The sequence below is a fragment of the Myodes glareolus genome, chromosome 7 (assembly GCF_982192425.1).
Source record: "Myodes glareolus chromosome 7, mMyoGla1.1, whole genome shotgun sequence".
NCBI classification, from domain to species: domain Eukaryota; kingdom Metazoa; phylum Chordata; class Mammalia; order Rodentia; family Cricetidae; genus Myodes; species Myodes glareolus.
Genome location: NC_142032.1, coordinates 22,151,738 through 22,177,402, shown reverse-complemented (window position 1 = coordinate 22,177,402; position 25,665 = coordinate 22,151,738). Strand labels below are relative to the sequence as shown.

The 25,665-nt window shown below is 38.4% G+C and overlaps 2 long non-coding RNA genes across 2 annotated transcripts; one reads left to right on the top strand and one right to left on the bottom strand.

The window, feature by feature from the left end:
• On the bottom strand, positions 1-24,431 carry LOC148121314 (uncharacterized). The gene is made up of 3 exons (XR_015738246.1): positions 24,345-24,431; positions 19,148-19,273; positions 1-177 (listed from the first exon to the last, which is right to left on the bottom strand). It is a non-coding gene; the product is annotated as an uncharacterized LOC148121314 (long non-coding RNA).
• LOC148121315 (uncharacterized) lies at positions 18,129-20,221 on the top strand. The gene is made up of 2 exons (XR_015738245.1): positions 18,129-18,311; positions 19,765-20,221. It is a non-coding gene; the product is annotated as an uncharacterized LOC148121315 (long non-coding RNA).
• Positions 24,432-25,665: the final 1,234 nt, after the last annotated feature.

Sequence of the window (25,665 nt, the reverse complement as noted above, 5' to 3'; positions counted from 1 at the left end):
GGCTGATTCCATAATATGACAGTTTTGAATAGTGGCATGACAAATATAGGTATTCAATTTCTCCATTTTATTTAATCTCAAGTGGGCATCCATAATGATCAAGTCAGCTTTATCCCAGAGATGCAGGGCTGGTTAAACATACAAACATCTATCAATGTAATCCATCATATAAATAAACTGAAAGAAAAAAAACATATGATCATTTCATTAGATGCTAAAAAAACATTTGACAAAATTCAACACACCTTCATAATAAAGGTCTTGGTGAGATCAGGGATACAAGGAACATACCTAAATATAATAAAAGCAATATACAGCAAGCTAATTGACAACATCAAATTAAATGAAGAGAAACTCAAAGCAATTCCACTAAAATCAGGAGCAAGACAAGGTTGCTCACTCTCTCAGTATCTCTTCAATATAGTTCTTGAACTTTTCCCAATAGCAATAAGACAACAAAAGGAGATCAAGGAAAGTAAGAAGTCAAACTTTCATTATTTGCACATGATATGATAGTGTACATAAGTGACCAGAAAAACTCGACCAGAGAATTTCTGATAAATACCTTCAATGGTGTGGCAGGATACTAAATCAACTCAAAAAAAAAATAGTAGCCCTCCTCTACGCAAATGATAAAGAAGCTGAGGGGGAAATCATAGAAACATCACCTTTCACAAGCCACAAATAATATAAAATATATTAGGGTAACACTAACCAAGGAAGTGAAAGATCTATTTGACAAGAAATTTAAGTCTTTGAAGAAAGAAATTGAAGAGGATACCAGAAAATGGAAGGATCTCCAATGCTCTTGGATTGGGAGGGTCAACATAGTAAAAATGGCAATTCTACCAAAGTCAATCTATAGATTCAATGCAATCCCCATCAAAATCCCAACAAAATTTTTCACAAACCTTAAGAGAACAATAATCAACTTTATATGGAAAAACAAAAAAACCCAGGATAGCCAAAACAATCCTATACAATAAAGGAACTTATGGATTCCTTTACCATCCCTGACATCAAACCCTATTACAGAGCTACAGTAGTAAAAACAGATTGGTATTGGCATAAAAACATAGACGTTGACCAATGGAATTGAATAGAAGACCAGGATATTAATCCACAAACCTATGAACATGCAAGAGACCCCACAAGAAAATTGTATAACAGATGGAGAGGGGGATGATGAGTGCTCATAAACAAATAGTAGATAATAAAAAAGGAACGAGAAAGGTGGGCCAAAACATCAGAAGTAAAACTGTAAATATTTGTAAATATGAGACAAATAAATAGTATTTGACTATTCACACAGTTGCTTGAATATATTTTGATAGCTAGAGGAGCTGAAGTGGAGCAAAAACAAAGGCAGAGATATACAGAACTTGTAAATATTATATTCTTGCCCCCATTGCTGGCAGCATACCCTCTGGAGCCTCTGGGCTATTCTGGAAATCAAAGAGGCCAAAGGATAGCCCTGCCCTCATTTGCCCCACAAGCAGTGGTGCAATGTTGCTATTGAGCAGATGGGAAGAGTAAAGGAAATGCAACATTTGGCCCCCAGTCAGTGCTTGGCAATTGAAGCGAATTGCTGATGGATGTTGTTCTGTGCCAATTTGTCTTCTGTCTTCTTTGGAGGAAATAGATTGCTGCTGCTAGGAGTTAACCTGTCTCTTTTTGTTATGAAAAGTTTTTAATGATTAAATATTTAAATGCCATATTCCCCAGCTCTCTGAGCAGTTGAGGGCTGTCTATCAGGTAAAACTACAGTATAGAATGCCTGGAGAGCTGGGTCTGAACTTGACTTTACTGGTTCTTGTAAAAACAAAAACAGAAAGAAGAAAAAACTTCTTACAATAGAAGGTTAATGGCAGAGCTGACAATTGTATAGAACATCTTAATGCATTAAATATATTTTGTAAGAGACTTAAAAGTACATACTAGTTTAAAACATGAGACTTATTGTATTGTAGTCCGAAATGAGATACAATGAACAATTATAACATTAAGTATAGGTGCATTTAAGTTACATGTATGAACACACACACACACAGAGTGAATAGGAATTGGGCAAAGTGGATACTCTTGGTGGGCCCTACCAAAGGCATGCCACTGCACAAAACACACTTGTAACAGAGTCAACAAGAGGAATTTAGAGACAAAAACATAAGTAAACCGGGGGACAAGGCAGGGTATACTTCAGTAAAGATCAGAGAACTTGGTCACCTGACCTGTCTCTCAGTCAAGATGATGGTAAGGTCACCCATGCAGCAGAATTAACACTGGTGAACCAGGCAGGGAATACCTCAGTAAAGATGGTGGAACTTGGTCACCTGACCTGGCTCTCAGCCAAGATGGTGACAAAGTCACCTGACCTCAGTCAAACTGGTAGCGGTCATATGTATGAAAAAGTCACTCAGCTAAGATGGCGGTGAAGTCACTTGTATGGAAAAGCCACAATTTTTTGAGCTGCAGGGATTTTAAACTTAATAAAAGAGACCTAGAGTCATGATCTGCCCTGTAGCTGAGCCACTATGCCACAAGCCGCAGAGGAGGCAAAAAGCTGGAACTGAAAAAAGGCGCCTTGTGGATCTGACTGATCTTGTTGGCAGCAGTAACCATGGCAGGGTCCATTTGCCTGTGCACTAACAGTAGTTGGAAAGCTCCCACTGATAGTAGACAGAAAGCTCCCATAAAAGTAAAGTTGGTGGGACACCAGAAGAGTGAGCTGAAGAAGTAGGGTATTATGGCCTGTGGTTTTAGGGCTCTAAAAGGCATCCACCCCAAGGGGGACAGACATGGATGGCTTGCTACCCAAGGTCAAAATCATGAAAACCCACAAAAACGGCAATACCACAAGGCAGACAGTGAGACCCGTGGGAGTTCCCAGGCCACAAGTGGGAAGGTAAGACCTGGCTGGATCTGGTCAGGGTGACTCACAAGCCAGAGAGGCCAGAGGCTGCTCTGAGAGGCCTTTTATAGCAAGGGAAAATAAAGAAAAGAAAAGAAATGGAAAAAAAGAGAAAGAAGAATCTGAGGGACCATGGACTCCCAGTTGAATGCACCACACAGAGTGTGCAGTGCTAGTGTGGGCAGACTGACCCTGGGTCAGTCCAACACAATTTTAGCTAAGGGAAGCAACCATAGCAAAATGGGAGAAGCTCACCAATCAAAGTCAATGGTGTGAATAGAAATCATGCTGTAGAAATCTCACTCAGGCATATGGAACATGTGGTTGTGGAAAAAAAAAATAACCTGGTTCAGGATCCCAACCCTGAGTCACAGCACCAATGTAATAGAAAAATTAAAAATTCTGCAGGATCCCTGGTGGTGGCAGGCAATGGACCATGTGGCAGCAGGCAATGGGCAAGGGTCTCAAGAGCAGCTAGTCCAAGGCAGGGATAGCACATGAGACCACGCCACAGATCTCCAAAGACAGTTGGTCCTGGGCAGCAAGCCATATGGCAGCGGCAGGTGACAGACAGATGGATAGGCACGCAATGTGGAGTGAGTTTTGATATTTATTTAGTGGTTATGGAAGGGAAGGGAGAAGGGGAGAAGAACAGAGAGGTGGGGGGCGAGAGATGGAAGCTGCCTCTCTGAGAGGGAGCCAGAAAAGAGAGAGACTAAGGCTGCAAGCAGGACGGAAGACCTGCCTGCCTCAGCAGATGGGGAAGAGAGTGGTCATGGCTCGTCTCTTAAAGAGACAGAACAATCATTATAGTTATGACTAATGATCAGGAGAAAAGTTACTTGCTAGCCCCATAATGACTCTCTCAATCAAGATATCTCTTTCCATGCTCTCCCTTTCTGTCCTTCAATCATCTTGGCCATCTTGTTCTCTCATGTTCTTCTCCCCCTTTTTCCCCATCTCCTTCCACTCTCCCTTCTCCTCCCACAAACACTATCAATTTTCTCAGGAGTTCTTGCCTATTTCCCCTTTCCAGCAGAATCCAGCAGGATCCATGTATGTCTCTATTAGAGAACTCCTTGTTATCTATCTTCTCTGGGGTCATGGACTATAGGCTGGTTATCCTTTATTTTACTTCTAATATCCACTTATGCCATATTTGTATTTCTGGGCCTTGGTTACCTCAATTGATTTAGTTTTTTCTAGGTAGATCCACTTTCCTGCAAATTTCAAGATGTTATTGCTTTTACTGTTGAGTAGTACTCTATTGGGTTAATGTACCACATTTTTGTCACCATTCTTGGGTTGAAGGGCATTTAGGTTGTTTTCAGGTCTGCCTATTATGAATAACACTGCTATGAACAGAGTTGAGCAAATGTTCTTGTGGTATGAGTGTGCATCCTTTTAACATATGCCTATGAGTGGTTTGCTGAGTCTTGAGGTAAATTGATTTCCAGTTGTCTGAGAAACTGCCATACTGATTTTCTTTCTTTTTTTTTTCTTTCTTTCTTTCTTTATTCTTGTTTTGTTTTTGTTTTCTGAGACAAGGTTTCTCTGTGGCTTTGGAGCCTGTTCTAGAACTAGCTCTTGTAGACCAGACTGGCCTCAAACTCACAGAGATTCACCTGCCTCTGTCTCCCCATATTGATTTTTCAAGGCAGCTGTACAAGTTTGGACTCATACCAGCAATGGCTGTTTTACTCTTACTCCACATTCTCTCCAGCATAAGCTTCCATCTGTGCTTTTGATCTTAACCATTCTTACTTGTATAAGATGATATCTCAGAGTCATTTTGATTTGCATTTCCCTTATGGCTAAGAATGTTGAACAATTCCTTAAGTATCTTTAGGCAATTTGAGATTCTTCTGTTCAGAATTCTCTGTTTAGAACTGTTCCCCATTTTTGGTTGAATTATTTTATATTTTGATGTCTAGTTTCTTGATTTTTTATATTTTGAAGGTCTATCCTCAGAGATGTTTGATATGGGGTTGGTGAAGACATTTTCCCATTCTGCTGGATACTATTTTTGTTTTATTGACTGTGTCCTTTGCCTTACAGAAGCTTCTCAGTATCAGGAGGTCCCATTTTTATTGGTACTTTTATAATCTGTGTTACTGATGTTATATGTAGGAAGTGGTCTTTTGTGCTCATGTGTTCAAGGATACTTCTTCCTTTCCAATTTGTATCCCCTTGATTGTCTTTTGTTGCCTTGTTTTTCTAGCTAGAACCTTGAGTACCATATTGAACAGATATGAAGAGTCTGGACAGCCTTGTTGCTGATTTTAGTGGAATCACTTTGAGTTTCTCTTCATTTAATTTGATGTTGGTTGTTGACCTTTTGTGAATTGCTTTTATTGTATTTAGGTATGTTCCTTGTATCCCTGATATCTCCAAGTTTTTTTTGTCATGAAGGGGTGTTAGATATTGTGGAAGATTTTTTCAGTTTCTAATGAGATGATCATGTGGATTTTTTCTTTCAGTTTATTTATATGGTACATTACATTGACATTTTTCATATATGCATCCATCCCTACATCTGTAGGATAAGGCCAACCTGATCATGATGGATGGTTTTTTTAATGTATTCTTGGATTTGGCTTGCCAGTATTTTATTGAGTATTTTTCCATCAATGTTCATAGAATACAGGTTTCTATTCTTATATTCTTATAGAAGTATGACCTGATTGTTCTTGGTATTTCCTCAGTGTCTTTTGCTATGCCCTCTTTCATTTCTGATTTTGTTAATTTGAATATTTGGTCTCTGCCTTTTTGTTAGTTTGGATAAGGATTTGTCTATTTTTGTTGATTTTCAACAACAAAAAACACAGCTCTTTGTTTCATTGATTGTGTGTATTGTTTTCTTTGTTTCTATTTTATTAATTTCAGCCTTCAATTTGATTATTTTCTGTCATCTATTCCTCCAGGGTGAATTTGTTTGTTTATGTTATAGAGCCTTCAGCTGTGCTGTTAAGTCACTAGACTGAGATTTTCCCAGTTTCTGTATGTGGGCACTTAGTGCTATTACCTTTCCTCTTAGCACTGCATTCATAGTGTCCCATAGGTTTGGGTATGCTATGCATTCATTTTCATTGAATTCTAGGAAGTCTTTAATTTCTTTCTTTATTTCTTCCTTGACACAGGGGTGACTTAAATGACAACTATTCAACTTCTGTTAGTTTGTCAGTTTTCTGCAATTAGTATTGTTGAATTCTAGCTTTAAACTATGATGATCTGATGAGATGCAGGAGGTTCTTCCAAATTTTTTTGTATCTATTGAGGTTTGTCTTGTTACTGAGTACGTGACCAATTGAGAAGGTTACACAAGATTCTGAGAATAAGGTGCATTGTGTTGTGTTGGGTAAAATGTTCTATAGATATCTGTTAAGTTCATTGAGTCATAGCATGGTATTTCTCTCTCTGTGTGTGTGTGTGTGTGTGTGTGTGTGTGTGTGTGTGTATTTACATCTCTTTTCACATGTTATATCTCTGTCCTAAGGTGCATTTACCTTATACACAGCTACACATCTCTGTATCCAGTTACATCTATTTTCACATGGTTATATTCTTTACACAATCTCCACACAGCTACATACATTCACACTTCTGTACACAGCCACATCTGTCTTATCTGTCTCATCATTCCTTGCACTTCACTTTCTTCACATTTAGCAATATCTTCCTAAGAATTCACATACATACACACTTCTCTCACATTTCTCTCATATTTCCTCATACATCTTTCCTGTTTCTTCTCACAACCTTTTGGACAAATACAAACCACATCTTTCAAGGACATGCAGCTCTTCTTGAAAAGAATAAGAAGTAACAGAGTCAAAGTGATCAAACAGTTTCTCTCAGGAAAGAGAGGTCATGCTGAAGAGTCAGTGAGCAATGCAATCATGTAGCTTAGAGTGGTCAAGGCCCTCAAATCAAAAGTGATATTGAAATTCAGGACTTAAACAATAAACAGTTAGTTGTCTGAAACTGGAAGCTCAGGAGTACATAGATGAGAAAGTTATATCCACTAAAGTTGCTTCATGATCTGACCTTGAATCAGAAATAAACTCCTAGAAAATTGACCTCCCATGTTTGTCTCTATGGGCAACCAGTTTGCTGTGAATTTGCACTGAAGTCTAAAACTAGCTATCTTGTCTATAAAGGCTAGTTCCAGGACAAAAAACTACAACAAAACCCTGTCTTGAACCCCCCCCCAAAAAAAACTAGCTGCCTTAGTTACTGAGACCACTGTTATTTTCTTATGTCAGTATGAGTAAAGAAAAATATCCCAGTATTTTTTCCATTCATAAAAATTGTGCATTTTAAGCAGAAATCATCTTCCTGACCATTCACAGCTATGAGTGCCTGGAAGATGGATTATTTTTATGAGATAAACACACCAGCAGTGGAAATAATACACCCAGAACTGGGTTTAGTGGCCATGAGAAAGATTATAGAGACAAACAGTCATTCACAGTCAGTGATCCCGTGGTCTTTGCTAAGTGGGACTCCCCATCAAAGATTCACTCATCTAGTCGGTTGACCTGTTGAAAACTAGTTGTCACCTGCTGTATACTCACATGGCCTCTAGCATAGAAACTGATTATTCACTTAATTATGTTTCTATGTTAACACACATAAATAAACATGGTATTAATAAATATATTACTGAATGACTAGCTAAACTACAGTGACCACTATACAGAAACCTGAAATTTTTCTTAACTTCAGCACAAACTTCTATACAGCATGCTATAGCAGAAAGAAATCTCTATGCATAACATTAAAACTGTTATGTGGAGGTTCACTGGTAGCATCTATGCAAAGAAACACACACATACACACACACACACACACACAGAGAGAGAGAGAGAGAGAGAGAGAGAGAGAGAGAGAGAGAGAGAGACCTATTGCAATTATATCCAGCAGTATATGATTCATCTATTCACATCTCAGCAGATTTATTTTCTCTTATCTGAAGAATTAGTGAGTGGAGTCTCTAATTCAATGAGAAGCAGCCTTCACCTTAGGAATGCTGCCTCTGGCCTCATGTAGATGGCTCTTCATGCCCCCCACAGGAACCTCCATGCACACCCCTCCTCACCTTCTCACCTAACACACATGAGAACAAAGCTTGCCTGCCAGAAAGTCACGAAGTAGTCACTTTTCTTGAAGTAGCCTCTTTCATATAGAAAGTGACCAGGGTGAAACTTCTCTGGGTAGGGAACCTCTTTTTCCACCATGCAGGAAAGAAGTCAGAGACATTGTTGTGTTTTTCCCTGAAAGCAAGAGGGGTAAATTGCTAACAGTACTTGACAAACATATTAGACATTCATCACATAACTCTTATTTGTAAGTAAAGAGACTGTGTTGTATGATATTTTGATCACATTCTGATAAATAAAGCTTTTCCTCACTCATAGGAGTGAGGAAAGATAGTGGTGGAGTTAGCCACTAGCAAACCAAAAATGAGCACAGAGGTTTTGGAAGACTGGGACAGATAGGAGAGGATGTAAGACAAATAAGAAAGGAATCTGGCTCTCTGGAGAAAAGAGTAGAGCAGGTAGGAAGGAATAGTGGCTTCTCTGATCTTTGAAACTCTCACCCTAATATCTGACTCCTGAAAATTTATTGATAGACAATAATTAGATTAATGCTTCAGACTGAGATACAAAAAGAATTTTTGGGGGACCATGTAACAGAAAAAGCTAATAGCCAATCCTAATGGGGCTTAAGCCTTGTAAAGTCCAGTCTAGGACACTGTTCTTTCAAATTAGTTAATATTTTAATTGAAAGTAGAGCCACGTATTCTCTATATGCTCTCTATAAAACCTCTGGATTACTTGTTAATGGGGGATAATTCCAGGCTTGAAAAAAAACTCACAAAATTTGTAAGATTAAGTACTAGGTAACAAAAAATTACTCAGAAATAGATCCTTATTTCCAGAAAATATAAAACTCAAAAAATGCTAAACATTGAGAGAGGAAATCCAGACCCAGAAAGACAAATACTCCATATGTCTTTTATGTGTGATTCCTAGCTCCAAATCTTCAGATGTGAGTATATAAACTGGAGTAAATACAGGTATCAGAAAAAGAAAATGTGATCATAGAATTGAGGAAAGATATCTAGAGAAGGGACTGGCAGGACAGAGGCACTATGAAATGATAGATAGAAAAAAATAGGGATGTCTTTATTATGAAGGGACAAGGAAGGATCAAACAAAATGAACAGGAGACAGGAGAGATAAGAACACTAAAAATGTTTGCAATAACCATAGAAATCATATTATGCTATGCTTATCTAATTACATATACTACATGGATGTGTGTATACATATAGATACATATATAAATATAAGATGATAAATGATAAATAGATTGATTGATAGATTTAATAATAGGTGATGGTATTAGATAGATAAATACATAGATAAAAAGACAGACAGAAAACAGAGAGACAGATAGATGATGATGATAGATAGATAGATAGATAGATAGATAGATAGATAGATAGATAGAGTAAATTAAGCTGTGACCCTGTTAATGAAAATGCCTCCCTGATAATGATGGGTTATCTAGAAAAAGTTTCAGTGCTGGGTATAAAAAACTTCCTTTGGATAAATTTAAAAAACTTCCTTTGATTTTTGGTTAGTGGGGTTCAAGAGACTTCTAAAACATGTATACAGATGCCCCTGGTTGCCTCTAAGAAGTTGAAAGCTCCTTTTTCTAACAATACCATGAACTTAGACACAGGACACAGAGGTTACAGGCTAGGTCAGTCCAGAAAGCTTCTGCTGTAAGGTTAGCTTTTAGTACCTGATGATGATATGCAAGCTGCTGAAGAAGAAGGCAATCAATAGTTCTACCTAGCTATAAAGCCCATGAACCACAGCTATGACCAATACGGCAAGATATAATTAATGCTAAAGTTGCACTAAAGGAATTCGTGTCTTCACAATAACCAATAGTGGTCTAACTAAGCTAAAGGCCCTCTCAACAAAAAGGAAATCCTTTTCCATTACTGAAAACCTAACCAACCACCCATGGCTAGAGAGATCATAAATCTTAGGAATGTACTGCCACATTGCTTAACCAGTATAATTCCTAACTTTATTCTAAATACTTATCTTCAGACCAGATGGGCCTGACCCAACTATCGGGGTCACCCCTAATAGTGCAACAGAATACCATCTACAGTCCCCTCTCTCTCTCTCTCTTCATCACCTGTGAATTCCTGCCCACAACTCTGTGACTACAGATACTGGCACAAAATGCCTAAGACAACTCAGGGTTCTCCCTGGGATCAAAAAAAGTACCTTTATATTCCCCAAGCTCAGAATAACTCGGGCCTCATATCACCAAAGCATTCCTCATCTAACCTAAGGACATCCTTTCTCAAGTTCTTAAACCTTTGATCCCAAATAGCAAGCTCACAAAACTCAGAATCATTTAGGCTCAGTGTGTCTGAACTGGAGAGGGTCTTTCGCTGCGTTCCTACTCTTCAGAGGTGTATCTGTGCACATTCCCAGACATTACTTGCACATCCCCTGAATTATCTGCACAATATCCCCATAGCTTACATCTTTGGACTACAGAAACCAATTTCAAAATTCTGGTGCCACTTGCATCTTTCTGTGGCACCTGGAATATGTACCTTCGGAGTTCTTTAACTCCACAAAGCAATTGTCTATTCTGCAAGCCTTAGAACTAACTGCAATCAATCCCTATTGAATGTAGGAAATGTATTCTTTTAACCCCCAAATTTCAAGTTGTCAGATATTGATGCCACATATGCCTGACTTGGAAAGTATATCAAACTGTGGTTCCACACTGTGTCTGCTAGTATCTAAAGCCAAGTTATTTTACATACCCATCCTGAGAACCCTGAAGGATTTCTCCCTCACACTCTATGAGACAGGAGTCATGGCTGCTGGTGACATGATCATTGGCATCACCTATTATTACCTGAAGGGTAATAGCAACTGTGACAGATCCTGTTACTGTGCTAGTTCTAGACTTGTTCAAATGAATCGAATCTGAAGACAAACGCCCTTGAACATATAACCTTTGTAAAGGAGCTGGTTCTCAAGGATGAGGCTTCCAGGTCAGATAAACCATGATTCCTCCTAGTCCTGTGTCCAAAGTGAGTGGAGCTCTCAGAAAGGGTCTTACCTTTAAGTTTTAGGACTCATCCAAGGCAATGGCAACATTCTGTGTTGGTTTTGAGCGTTTCAGTGACACAATACTTTAATCCCAGCACATGGGCAGAAGAAAAGGACAGATCATTCTGAGTTTGAGGTCAACCTGCTCTACATCGTTAGTCCCAGGGAAGTCAGAATTACATAGTGAGAACCTGTTGCAAAAACACAAAGCAAAACCAAAGAAAAAGACCCCAGCATCCCCACATGACCTCACTACTCCTTATCCTCAGTTTATTGCCTGCAGTGCTGAAAGTAGAAGCAAGGGCTGTAATCGCAATCCTGCTGCTTAGGGTTCCCTGCACTGTAGGCATTTGTGCTTTTCCAGAGGAATATGCAAGACAGAGAAATGGACAAATATGACCTTAAATTGCTTTTAGAATCAAACTTTGTCCTGACAACTTTCTGCTCTACAAACTAACAATGAACTTTGGTCTATTATTTAAAAACAATAAATACTATGGCTTTGTATTCTTAGTTGATTTCCTGAATGTATGAACAAATAAATACTTGGAAATACACTGGAAGATGCAAATTATTTATACTGCACAAAAATGGGGTCCAAAAAGTTGACTTAAAGTATTATGCCATAGTCTGAAGATTCTCAAAGAAAAGAAAATATGGAGAAATCTAAGCCCAGAATCCAGTAAATTGCCACAATTTAGTTGTAACTTTTGTCTCCTGGTTCACTATGGCTATTTCTAAATATGTATATTAGATATTTGCTTTATCTTTCTGGCAAAAAATTGCTCTTAGATATCAAATAACTAACAATTTATACTCATATCATGGAGATATATTTCAGTGTTTCTGATGTTGGAATGAGAAATTATTTGATATAATAAAACTATATAGTCACATCAAATTATAGAAAAGGTTTATTGTAGAAATAAAGAAAAAAGGAAAACTATATCTTAAGACCCATGTCTACGTTAGCAGAATTGCATTAAGTATAAATGTAAGAAAGGAAGGAAGGAAGGAAGGAAGGAAGGAAGGAAGGAAGGAAGGAAGGAAGGAAGGAAGAAAGAGAAAGAATGTTGGCACACACCATTAATTCCAGCACTAGGGAATTAGGGTATCAGATGCTGCAAACCTCTGAGTTTAAAGCCAGCTTACTCCATGAAGTGAGTTCTGATTCCCAGGACAATCAGGGCTACACAGAAAAACACTGTTTTGAAATATCACAAAAAATGAATGAATAGATAAATAAAAACATGTTATGCTATATGGGTATTTTAAGTCATAAAACACTTTTATTTTCTGAAAATTTTAAGTAATAAAAATAGACCAAAGGATAAGAAAATGTGATATTTGAAATATTATATTGATTATCAAAAATAAATATAAATGAAATATAAATTTTAATTTTCTAAGTTAATTCTAAAAAAAAGATGTGTCCTTGTTGCACCAATAGAAAACTAAGTTAGATAAGTGATGAAAACAACTAAAAGTAAGTTATTTTTCATTTCATTTTTGCAGTGAAAAGAAAGAAAATAAAACTTTATACCCAAAATACAAACATGGGTAAAACCACAGGGAAGAAGTCTTATTTCCTGGCTTCAGTGAAAGACAAAGAAAATGTGGTTTCTCCGAAGCCATGTCCATTGAACCCCAAGCTCTGCTGTAATAGGAAACAAATACCATTTCAGGGAATGTTGTCACATTGCTACTCCAAAGCCACGAATTTGCCTACATTTTAAAATCTGATCATAATTTGGCTCAATCCTTGTATTATACTATTGAAAGGAAAGAGAATAAGAATTTCCTGTCTGGATGGGAAATTGCTTCTATAGACTGTTGGAATAGTTAGGTTTACATTTAAAATCTGAGCCCATGTAATCATTTACTTAGGTATAAATAAAACAAGCATAAACTAAGGTGAAAAGATGATTTGGAAAACAAAATAGCAATCAGTGCATTGTATGAATCTTGGTCCTTGTCAAGACAAATGCTGGCTGGATCATTAGTGCTCCAACTAGAGATAGTGAGCAGCCAGGTTCCCAAGTATCATTGACTCTGAAGCTGCTTGATATAAGAAGTTGGCAAAACAGAGGGAACAGTCTTTTATAAGTATATACATTTACACTCTGATGTTTTATGTATTCCAGATCTATTCCGCAGTAATAACACATTTTTGGTGGGTCAAATTGGCAAAATCATTAAAAATAATAAAAAGTAAATAATTGGAATCCATACAATTTGTGGCCCTAGTAATGGAAATGTTATGAAGATTGACTTCATGGTATGAAAAACAGCAAAAAAAATGCTGTTAAAATGTACAACAAAACGAAAAGGAGTTTGGGACACGTGGGAACCCATTTTTGATGTGGGATTTCCCTCAGTATGCTGAGAATACCATTGGTGAATAAAGAAACTGCCTTGGCCTATTGATAGGGCAGAACTTAGGTAGGCAGGGGAAACTAAACTGAATGCTGGGAGAAAGAAGGAGGAGTCAGGGAGAAACCACATAGCCCTGTCAGAGACAGATGCCAGAATATTGCCAGTAGGCCACGAGCCTTGTGGTAAAATATAAAATAATGGGTTAAATTAAGATGTGAAAGTTGACCAATAAGAAGTTAGAGCTAATAGGCCAAGCTGAGATTTAAATAATATAGTTTCTATGTGGTTATTTTGGTTCTGGGCAGCCAGGACAAACAAGCAGCCCTCCTGCAACACATTCTGAATGCCCTTCGTCTACATGTTCAGTAGAGATGACACAAACACAATACTGGTGATTTCACAGCAACACCTTCACATGCTTGCTTATCATGCAATGTCCATCCATAATTACTTTGAAAGCAATCAGTAACCCTGCTGGCTTCTTCACAGAAACACACATTTAACTTATTAGAAGCTTTTTGAATTTCATTAGCTGGTAGAAATGTAAAAGCTAAGGACACAGACACATTTTGAAACTAAACTGTTTGGGTCTTCTTATTCTTTTTCTACTTCTACCATTACTTCATTTTAAAGACATAGTTTTTGATATGTAAGTGTTTTGCCTGCCCACATGTCTCTGAACCATATTAATACAGTGCCAAAGAAGGCAAAAGTTGGCTTCGGGTCTTCTGGACCTGAACTTTCATGTTGTTATTAGACACCATAAGGGTTCCAGGAACTAAACCAAGGTCCTCTGCAAGTACATCAAATGTTCTTAGCCACTGAGTCATCTCTCATGCCCCTTGAAACTGAAGTTTTGCATTCTGTAGCATTGCTAATCTATTCTTTGAAACTCAGCTACCCATCTCTTTCAGATAGCCTTTGATCCACATATAAATTCTAGTTGGGAGATGCAGACTTTCAAAATTTCAACATTTAAGATTTAAACCTTCCAACATTGTAATTTCCATGATTTTGAATTCCTGGAACTTTTATCTACCAGGATTTCAACACTGCAAATTGTTTGTGGTTACAGATAAGGTTTTTCAGCCTCATTATTCAATGACATTGTCCATTGATTTCCTCACAAAAGAGTGTTACCAAATGTCTACTCATGTTTCTCTACCCCACACTTCATTTATTCCTTTGAACTTTTTAGATATTTAATAGGCAATGTATTTGCCAGTGTCTGCAAGTCCAGTCACAATTAAACTTGAACTGTTCCTCTTCCCACACAAGGTAGAGCATTCACATTGTACATCACTGGAAGCTCTGTAAAGTGGAAAGATATGTCTTTACAGTGTCAACCCAATTGAGATTCAAGCAGCCACTGTTACACCATGCTCCCAAATACCAAAGTAACTCATCCAGGAGTCAAGTTTGGTCTGCTCTCCATCTCCATAAAGTCACAATAGATGCTTAGCAGACACAGGAAAGTGTCAAGGAGTGGGCATGGGTCCAGTAGGAGTAGGCGGCAGACGGGCTTAGGCTATGGCAGGCTTCATGTATCTTTAGCCTTTCCACCTCATGAATAATTGATCTTGCTGGTGCCTAGCTTAACTGATGAGATAACAGAATCCAGCTCATAATCGACCATTCTGACATTTGTTGTTTCTCACTGAGAACCTATGTCCCAAGTCACAGTGTAGAGGCATGCCAAGAGTTGTCTTACAAAAGTATAAAATTCTTTGAATCATCTTGGTCAAGAATGCAAGGAATCTGCCTTCTGATTCATCATTGGTATCCTATCCTCAAAATTTTGAGATCAAAGAGTAGGTGAGGTCGGAGTGCATGACAAGTCATGTGGCAAAAAGCAGCTGGGTAGTTGCAACACAGCCTGAAACATACTGAGGCATAGTTTCCCACACTGGACCTCATTTGCTGAAACTATATTATTTAAAACACTTCCTGGACAATAGCTTAAGTATATTGCTAGCTAGCTCTTATATCCTAAATTAACCCATAATGCCATAATCTGTGTATTACCAGATTATGGTGGCTATGGTTTACCAGACAAAGTTCTGGCATCTGTCTTCTGTGGCAGCTACATGGCTTCTCTCTGACTCTGCCTTCTTTCTCCCAGCATTCAGTTTAGTTTTTCTTCTTACTCTATTCTGCCCTGTCATAGGCCCAAATAGCTACTTTATTCACTAGCCAGTAAAAGCAACACATGTACAGAATGACTTCCTACACCACTTCCCTAATGATTCACTCTTGCTTTCATTGACTGCTCATGGTGAACAGTACACTTTCTGGTTTCACCTATTTGCCATTAGCTTTTCCTTGTATTAGCCATATGTGTCACCTCACCAGTATAGGTGCCTCCAACAATCCAGCTAACCTTTCCATTCCTTCGGATTATTGCACATACGTTCTTCTGGTATTTAAAGCATCTCCAGCTCACTATTATTCCAGTTATCAATATCACAGCAACACCTTCATGTACTTGATCATCCTGCTGTGTCTGTCCCGTAATGGATTCTAAAGCAATCAGTAACCCTGCCGGTGCCTTCATACAAACACACAATTAACTTATTGGAAGTTTTTTGAATTTCATTAGCTGGTAGTAATACAAAAGCAAATGACACATTTTGAAACTAAACTGTTTTGGTCTTCTACTTCATCATCATCATCCTCATATTTTCCTTCTCCTTCCCCTACTATTACTTTATTTTAAAGACATATTTTCCATGTGTATGTGTTGTTCCTGCATCTGTACCTCTGAACCATATTAATGCAGTGCCAGTGAAGGCCAAATTGAGCAGCAGATGCTTTAGAACTGGACTTACAGACTGTTCTTAGCTGCCATATGGGTGTGAGGGACTGAACCCAGGACCTCTAGAAGTATATCAAATGCTCATAGCAACTGAGCCATCTCTCCAACACCCTGAATCAGAAGTTTTGTGAACCTCAGCATGTCTAATCTAGTCTTCAAAACTCAGCTTTCTATCCCTTTCAGATAACCTTTGATACACCTACAAATTCCAGTTGGCCGATGTGGACTTTCAGAATTTCAACATTTGAGATTTATTTTTTTTTTTTAGTAAATTTTATTAAATTATAAAAGTTTCCATTTCCACCCCCCCTCCCAACACCCTCCCACTCCCCCTACTCCCCCTCCTCCTCCCTCTTCGTCCCACAGGGCAGTCAGGGTTTCCTGCCCTGTGGGAAGTTCCAGTTCCTTCCCCCTCCCTCCAGGTCCAGGAAGGTGAGTGTCCAAACAGACTGGATCCCCAAAATCCATTATATGTAGAGGAAACAGGTCCCAGTGTCATAGTCAATGGCTTTTCAGAAAGACTTCGGGTCAGCCACAGTCAGAGAATCCGGCCAAATTCGGAGAGTCTGGTTAGATCACGTCCTCTTTCAGTCCCAGTCCAACTGGCCTTGGTAAACTCTCATCAGATCCGTTCCCTTGTATCAGTGGGTGATAGCATCCCTCGCAGTACTGATTTCGTTTTTCATGTTCTTCCTCCTTCTGCTTCTCATTTGGACCTCGGGGGGCTCAGTCCGGTGCTGCAATATGGGTCACCGACTGTATCGCCGTCCTTCGTCAGATGCAGGATCTATGGTGATAAGCAAAATATACATCAGTATGGACATGGGCCACGGCCGATTCAGGCACCCACTCCTCTGTCCAGAGAGCAATCTGGGGGATCTCTCCTTGGACCTGGGATCCCATATATAATCAAGTCTCCTGTAAACCCTAAAATGGGTCCCTTAGTTGAAATATAATCTTCCCTGATCCCATATTCATCCTTCCTCCCTCCCCCCCCCATCCCAGGCCACCAAGCTTTCCCCTTTCTTCCCCTACTCCCTTCTCTCTAACCTTCTCCCCTTCCATCGACCCTCCCTCCCCCCCATGCACCCGAGGTTACCTGGGACTCTTGTCTATTTCCTACCTCCTGGTGGATAGCTAAATAATCTTCATCAGGTTCATCTTCTTATTTAGCTTCTCTAGGATCACGAGATTTAAACCTTCCAACATTGTGATTTCCATGATTTTGAATTCCTAGAACTTTTATCTACCAGGATTTCAACACTGCAGATTCTTTGTCATTACAGATAAGGCTGGCACTGGGTTCATTTGGTCAACCTGGTCATTCAAATCCCATTGTGCGTTGATTCCCTCAGAAATGAGTGTTACCAAATGTCTGCTCCTATTCTTCTATCCCACACTTCTTTTATTATTTTGAACATTTTAGATGTTTAATAGACAATGTATTTAACAATGTCTACAAGTCCAGGTTTAAACTTGAACTGTTTATCTTCCCAGACAAAGTAGAGTATTCACATTATACTAGGCTCTGCTTAGTAGGATTTGTACTTACAGGGCAAACAAAACTGAGTTGCAAACAGCCACCATTACACCATGTACCCAAATGCCAAACTAACTTATCCATGAGTCAAGTTTGTTCTGCTTCTCCACCGCCATAAGGTCACAAGAAATGCTTAGCAGACACAGAAAGGAGTCAAGGAGTAGGCATGAGTCCAGTAGGAATAGATGGCAGAAGGGATCAGGCTAAGGCAGCTTGAATATATCTTCAGCCTTTCTATCTCATGAAAAATTGATCTTGCAGATACCTGGATTAACTGATGAGGTAACAGAATCTAGGTCATAATTGACCATTCTGACATTTGTTGTATCTCAGCCTGAGTCTTCGTCCCCAGACACCATGTAGAGGCATGCCAGGAGCTGTCTTACAAAAAGTACAAAATTCTTTGAATTTCTTTGTTCAGGAACCCAAGGAAGCTGCCTTTGGATTCTCCCATTGCTATCCTATCCTTAATGTCTGAGGTCTGAGGGTTATGTGCGGTCAGAGGGTATGGTAAGTCATATGGCAGACACAGCTAGACAGTTGCAGCACTGCCTGAACCTGTTTGAACATACTTTCCCACATTGGGTCTCACTCAAGTTGGTAGTCTTTGTATCACCCCAGTGTACCCGGCTTTTCTGTTTTAGGGTCACCAACTAGCTCCCAAATCATGACACAGAGAATTATTATTTGTGTTGAATGCTCATCCAGACTCAGGTACATTTTTGCTAGCTCTTTTAAGTTAACCTGTTTCTCTTTATCTACATTGTGCCTCTGCTCTTTTTACTTTTTTTTCTGTCCCTAAGTCTAGCAGGATGGTGTCTGCCTGGATTCTGGCCCAAGGCATGTTCCTCATAATCTTCTCTCTTCTCCTACTCTTCTCCTTCTCTTCTCTTGTCTTCTCTTCTCTTGTTTTCTCTTCTCAAGCCTAGATATCTCCACCTATTTATTCTCCCTCCTTGGAAGCCCCACTTATCCCTATTGCCTAACTATTGGCTGTTTAGCTTTCTATTAGACCGCTTGGGTGCCTTAGGAAGTCAAGGTGACACAGATGCAGCACATCTTCGTATAATTGAATACACATCCTTGCATCATTAAACAAATGCAGTATAAATGAAAGTAACACACCTTTACATAGTTAAAGTAATATTCTGCAGCATACACAAATGTAACACATCTTTGCCTAAAATAATCTACACAACCCCAGTATGTGAATATTGACAGTGTTCCTAGGTGGGAATATTACATGTCCATAGCCCAAAGAGGCCTTCCCTGTGATAAGATGCAATTATTAAAGGGATCATTTTCCCATTTAGGGATCCTCTTGATTTCTCAAACAAAGTACTCACATACTATGTGTATGAAGTTATCTCGGTCAACTGTCTACAGGAACACAGCATTATGTATAGAAGCCACAATTGCTGCAAGCTCTTGATGGAATTCTCAGGAGTTCACTGTCATTCTCCAGGACCTGTCTTGGATAATCACATGTATCAGATTAGTGAATTAAATGAAGATTTTTGACTGGGAGTAGAGATTAGTGTAAGAGTTCTTGCCTAGCAATAACAAAGTCCTAAGTTTAACCCAAACACTGTGAAATAAATAGACATATTATTGAAGACTATTACCTACATAACCTTAAATTTTCTAAGAGTGACAATAATTATGCCATTTCTATCCCACCCTCTTCATTGAGATTCAAGGCTTCATTTATTTTGGTACTGTGATCCTTAAGGATTTTGGAGGACATTTCTTTATTTGAGGGGAATGAGCTTTGTGGAGGGTACATTTTCTTGGCCAATGGAAGATAAAAAGTTTAAAATTTGCTTAATAACAAACATCGTGCTTGTCTCATTGGTCAAGGAACTGAGTAGATTCTGTGTCAGTCACTGAGTATGTTAATGTCAAATATGTTCAGGGGTCAGAAAAATAATGGCTGGCTCTCTATTCCTTTGCTATAATACAGAAGTCATGTTAATGTTTTAGTTTGATGAGTATCAACAACCATCAACCTGTATCCAACCAACAGTCTTCATGAATATCTTTGTGTGTCCTCCTGCCTCAACCATACAGTCATCTGAGATAATGGCTAAGGATCCTGTGCTGGCTAGTGCTATTGCTGTCAACTCAACACAAGCTAGAATTATACGAGAAGAGAGAATCACAATTGAGATGGACTATGCCTCATGGCAAGTCTTCACTGCATTTTCTTTATTAATTTTTGACTAAGATCGGAGGACTCCACATGGGTGGAGCCAATCCTGACTACAAGTCTTGGTAACAATAAGACAGCAAGCAAGTCTGTAAACAGCATTCCTCCATGACATCTACATCAGCTCCTGCCTCATTATTCCTGCCCTGACTGCCCTTCATTATGGACTGTGACATGGATGTGGAAGTGAAATAAACTCTTCCCCAAACTACTCTTTGGCCATGGTGTTTTATCACAATGAGGGAAATCCTATTTAAGACAGATCTCTTTGGAGAAAGGTAGGAGACTTGTTAATATTAACATTTTCTTTGACTAATGAATCTATTTATTCTATCTTATCTTCAGTGCCTGAGAATCGCTTTTTCATCTCTTGTGTTCTTTTGCTGATGTTGCCTCTCTAGTTCATTTCACTTACCCAGATTTTTCATTTCCAGAATAATTCTCATGGTTTGTCTTTTCTTTATTGCTTTAAAATCAATTTTCAAGTCTTGAACTATTTCCTTAACCTGTTTGATTGGTTTTTTTTCTTGGCTTTCTTTAAGGGATTTATTTATTTCTTCCATTTTTTATTTGTTTTTTCTCAATTTCTTTAAGTAAATTTTTATTTCCTTTTTTAGAGCCTCTATCATCTTTATAAAGGTACTTTTTAAGATCTATTTCTTGTGCTTCATCTGCATTGGAATGTTCAGGTCTTGTCATAGAATCACTGTGTTCTGGTGGTGCCATATTCCCCTTTCAGTTATTTAAAAAATGCTTACACTGGCATTTATGAATCTGAACTTGGGGATTATAGGTCTGGGTGTTTATTACTAAATTTATCTTCATTGGATGGGTGTTTTGTTCCTTTATTTTTCTGTTTTTATTGTTTTATGGCCTGAATAGCCAAGAGTTCTAGAGACTGGCAGTTCTTCAGTTATGAATGTTAAAATCTTATTATAAAGTGACTAAAGTATGCAGACCTGAATAGGTGAAAACAGATATCAAAGAGAATTGAATATCAAAAGAATGGCACTATTTGAGTGTTAATGAAATTTCTCAAGCATAGGCTCCTTCTATAAATATGTCTCCATCTTTATTCTAATTTGACTAAGCAGAGACTCAAAAAATACATTAGCATGAATGCCACAGCCCATTATCACTTAATATAGCAGATGGTATACAGGCAGTGGGGGATTCCCCATAGCTTCTGGGGAAAGAATGCAATAGCACACCTGAAGTTACAGTCAGAAGCAAAAGATATTCCTGGCTCTGGTATTCTTATGACCTTAGTTAAATGAGATTTCTCCATCAGAGAGTTTGTTTCTAGTAAGTTGACACCTGAATATTAATTACCATCTGCTATATGTGTAGCCATTGATCATAAAAGAGAAAACTTGTAACTCTCTCTCGGGGCTATGAAGTCAGATTAATTTTGTAGCCCTGGACAGTTGTAGAATCTTTTCCCATGGTGTACCTGAACAAAAGTCATAAAACTGAGGTTAGGAATTCATGGAAAGCATTAATCATTACCATATGTTGTCAGCAAGACCTGGCACAGCAATTAAGTTGCTTCACACTTGCTACCTTGGTTCAACAGAACAGATGTTTGTTGTATGTCCTTATAACTAAAATTATTTTTTATGTAAATAGTTTATTTTAGAAACCACTAACAAGGTACCTGTTCTGATCTAAAGCTACCTTGAAGATTTATATCAGTTGATAGTATAGGGGTAATACAGCTGTTTTCTTAAGCTGAATTCCAAGATAACTCTTCAGGGGAACTTAAGTAGCATGAACTTGAGATGAACTTGAGTAGCATCTCTTTGTGTTCATTTTATTCATCAAAAGTCTGTATAGTCTAATATTATTAATAACAATTGGACAATATAAATAAGGGGGGCCTGTCTTCTCAATAATCCACAGATAAAAATGATCAGGAAATCAGGATGTGTCTCTTTACAGTAATAGTAAACACTAACTAAGATTTCTACCAATCTATGAGCATGGGAGATCTGCTGAGGTTCATGTAAGGGAAACAGCAAGCAACTTTGGAACTTGTGGAAGATTGTCGCTGCCCATGGGTAAGTCAGCAAGACTTACCTTACCCTGTGGGGGAAGGGAGTGAGAACTGAAAAAAATGAGAGACACAAGAGATGGAGACAAGACGGGATTCTGATCAAGTCTCATTTATTCAAGGGAATAAGCAAGGTAAATATAGGGTAAGGGAAATAAGGAAGTTCTTCTAGTGTAAATGGATAACTAGGCAACCTAACCATGGCCTAATGGTCAGGTGGAAAATCCCTATCTACAACATGCAGAAGAGCCAGAATGCTCAGAACACAGGAATAATGGGGCAATAACTCCTTGTAGAGTTAGTATTTGACAGATCAGAACAGCAGGAAAAGCCAAATGCAACAGAACAGCAGGAGAAGTCAAGCACAAGAGACTCGGAAAAACTTATCCAGGGAGCAATAAGTCTCCCACAGGTTCCTCTCTTTATTTTTATTAGTTTTAATATGCCAAAAGTCATTTGAGGAGGCTGTGCCTGTCTTAGGTTGGGGGGAACTCCTGTAGTCCTGTCCTAACCTATCATAGGAAGGCATAACATCATTTGGTTCTGATCCTGTCTTAGGTTACATGTTTAATATAGGTATACATCTTTCTGTTACCCATCTCTGGCTAGCCAGCCCAGCGCACCAAGTTTGAAGACAATTATCTGGTTCCTCATGTGTGTATGAGTTCACCAGCTAAACATTAACCTACTCTTCAAAGTCTGCCATGTCTAGTTTATGATAATGGACCTGTACAACTTACATTTTAGTTGTCTCATTCACTTTTTGGTTTATAAATGTCATCAACTTAAAAGAAAAGATCCTAGTGAAAGGAAAATTAATAAGCCAAGCAAGGATGCTAACAAGGGAAGGAGGCAGCAGGCACGTTGCTAATGCCTCCATAGCATTCACAAAAAGGACCAGATAAAGCTTGTAGAAGGTCTTGGGCATTTGCTGGTGGCCAACTCCTCCTTCAGCCAAAGACATTAGAGACAGCAATGTTTCTTGTATTGTCCATTTCTTCATTTTCTTTATCTGAAACTTAAAAATATTTGTTCTCAGGGAGACATTTAATCCCTGGAATCTGTTAGATCACTATTTTCGTTGTTTTGTATTTTAACAATTTGCTTAACTAGGCAATCAGAAAGCCATCTAGCAGATTTCATGTTTTTTGGAATAAATGCATACTGACCTTCATCCCCAAAAGAGTGTTAAGGCACTGATGAAAGCGATTAGAGAGGACTTAATCTCAACAATACCTTTCAGCATTATAAATAACTTGCCTGAAGTCATGGCTTTACCTGTGATCTATCCTGTTACTATGGGTGAAAAGCAAGGAAATGTTAATTATTCAGAAGGATAAAACCTGTAAATGAGAACCTAGGTATATGAAAATTTTAAAGATATTAAGAAAGATACATTTTCTGATGGTATACATTCAGTACATGTGAGGCAGTTGTTAAATACATGGTCTTTAAGAAATAGCAGCATTATTTGTAATAGCCAGAACCTGGAAACATCCCAGAATCCCCTCAGTCAAAGAATGGATGAAGAAAATGTGGTACATTTATAAAATGGAGTACTACTCAGTGGTTAAAACAATAATGACACCTTGAAATTTGCATGCAAATGGATGCAACTAGAAAAAAAGACATTCTGAGTGAGATAACCCAGACCCAGAAAGATGAACATCATATTTACTCACTCATGAGAGGATACTAGCTGTAAAGCAAAGAATAAGAAGCCTATAGTCTACCATCCTAGAGAAGCTAAGTAATAAGGTGAACCCTAAGAGAAAAAAATGGAGATTTTCCTGGAAAGTGAAAATAGACAAGAACTCCAAACAAAATGGGGAGATGGAGTGGGGAAAAAAGAACAGTGGAAGGATAACAGGAGGGGAGAAAAGAGGGGGAGAGGAGAATTTGAGGGAATGGGATAGTTGAGATGGGGAAAGGACAGAGATAGAGGGCAAGGAAAGAGATATCTTAATTGAGGAAAATATTATGCAGCTAACAAGAAACCTAGTACTAGAAAAATTCTCAGGAATACACAAGGATGACTACAGCTAAGATCCTAAGCAATAGTGGAAAGGGTGCCCAAACTGGCCTTGCCCTGTAATCAAATTTAGGACTATTCTAAATGTCAAAAATAGTACCTTCATCTAGAAACTGATAGAAACAGAGGCAGAGACACACAGTAGAGCACTGAGCTGAGTTTCCAAAGTCCAGGTGAAGAGTGGGAGGAGTGAGAATATGAGCAAAAATGTCAAGACCATGATGGGAACAACCCACAGAAAACGCTTACCAGAGCTAATGGGAGCTCACCAACTCTGGCTGGACAGAGAAAGAACCAGCATAGAAAGAGCAAGTAGGACACCTCTTTATAATCTCCTGAGCTTGATGCCGTGTAATAGAAAACTCTTTCTTTAAACCTTTGCTATTGACATGATGTTTTTATGAAATTCAGAGACCTGCAACACGCTTCCAATCAATAACATGTGGGCCAAAGGATATACTACATGATACAGCACAGCTCTCAGTCCCACTAATATGAACAAATAAGTTTTGGAGAGGTGGGAATGATGGAGAAGATAAGCATTATTTCTTTTTTATTTCTACTTTTTTATTTTCTTTGTGTGAGGGAGCCTACAAGGGTAGAAAGGAGGCAGAAAAGGGCTGGGAAAGAAGTGGAATCAGGATGTATGACATAAAATTGCCAAAGACCCAATTATTTTTTTTTAAAAGAAAACAAGATGAAGAAATAAAAAATATTTCCTGGGCCTTATGTTTTCAGGGCTGACTGTCTGGGCTCACACCAGGTTCCTGTCTTGAGTGAATGCTCTGACTTTTCTCAGCGATTGAGTGTGGCTTGAGAATTGGAAAAGAATTCTAGACATAAAATACAGAGTTTAACACAGCTTCTTGCTATTTGCTGGTGGTGTGTCACAGCTCCTTTAACAGAGGTTTTCCTGATTCAGCCATAGAAGAAAAAGCCATGCTGTTTTGAAATGCCAGCTTTCTCGGCCAGACAGTCACTATAAACTCTGACTTTCTCAGGCCAGAGGTCAGGCTACAGAGAATTTGAGTGGGATTTGTGAGGAGATTGCTGCAGCTTGCTTAATGACAGCATGGACTGGCTGTGTGCCTATGAATGGGGCTGTGGGCATGGCTCTCAGAGGCATCAAACAGCTCTGCCATGCTGGACTGGGTGGAGCAAGTAGGTGGTACTGTTTATATCATACTAATGGTTCAACACAAGTATTAGACTAGATGGGCAAGCAAAAAGTACCATATTTAACATAGTAATGGCATAGTTTAAGTTTTAAGAAGCACTTAGCATTTTAAAAAGCACTCCCGGACAATAAAAAAAATCACAAATATGCAATAAAGACAAATCCAGATGAGTCATAGTGTTGGATAAATGTACATAGGCTTGGAAGAGAGAAGAAAAAAAGTATAGAGTCTTAAAATAAAATTAATGCTTTTTTAAAATGTAAAGTCTTTAAAGAGACAGTACATATAGTCATAGATTAAAAGGAGTAAAGAAAAATAAGCCATGTAAAAATGGAAAATTCAAAGAAAGTCTGGATTATGTATATTATTGTGCTATCTTTGAATTTTTTGAC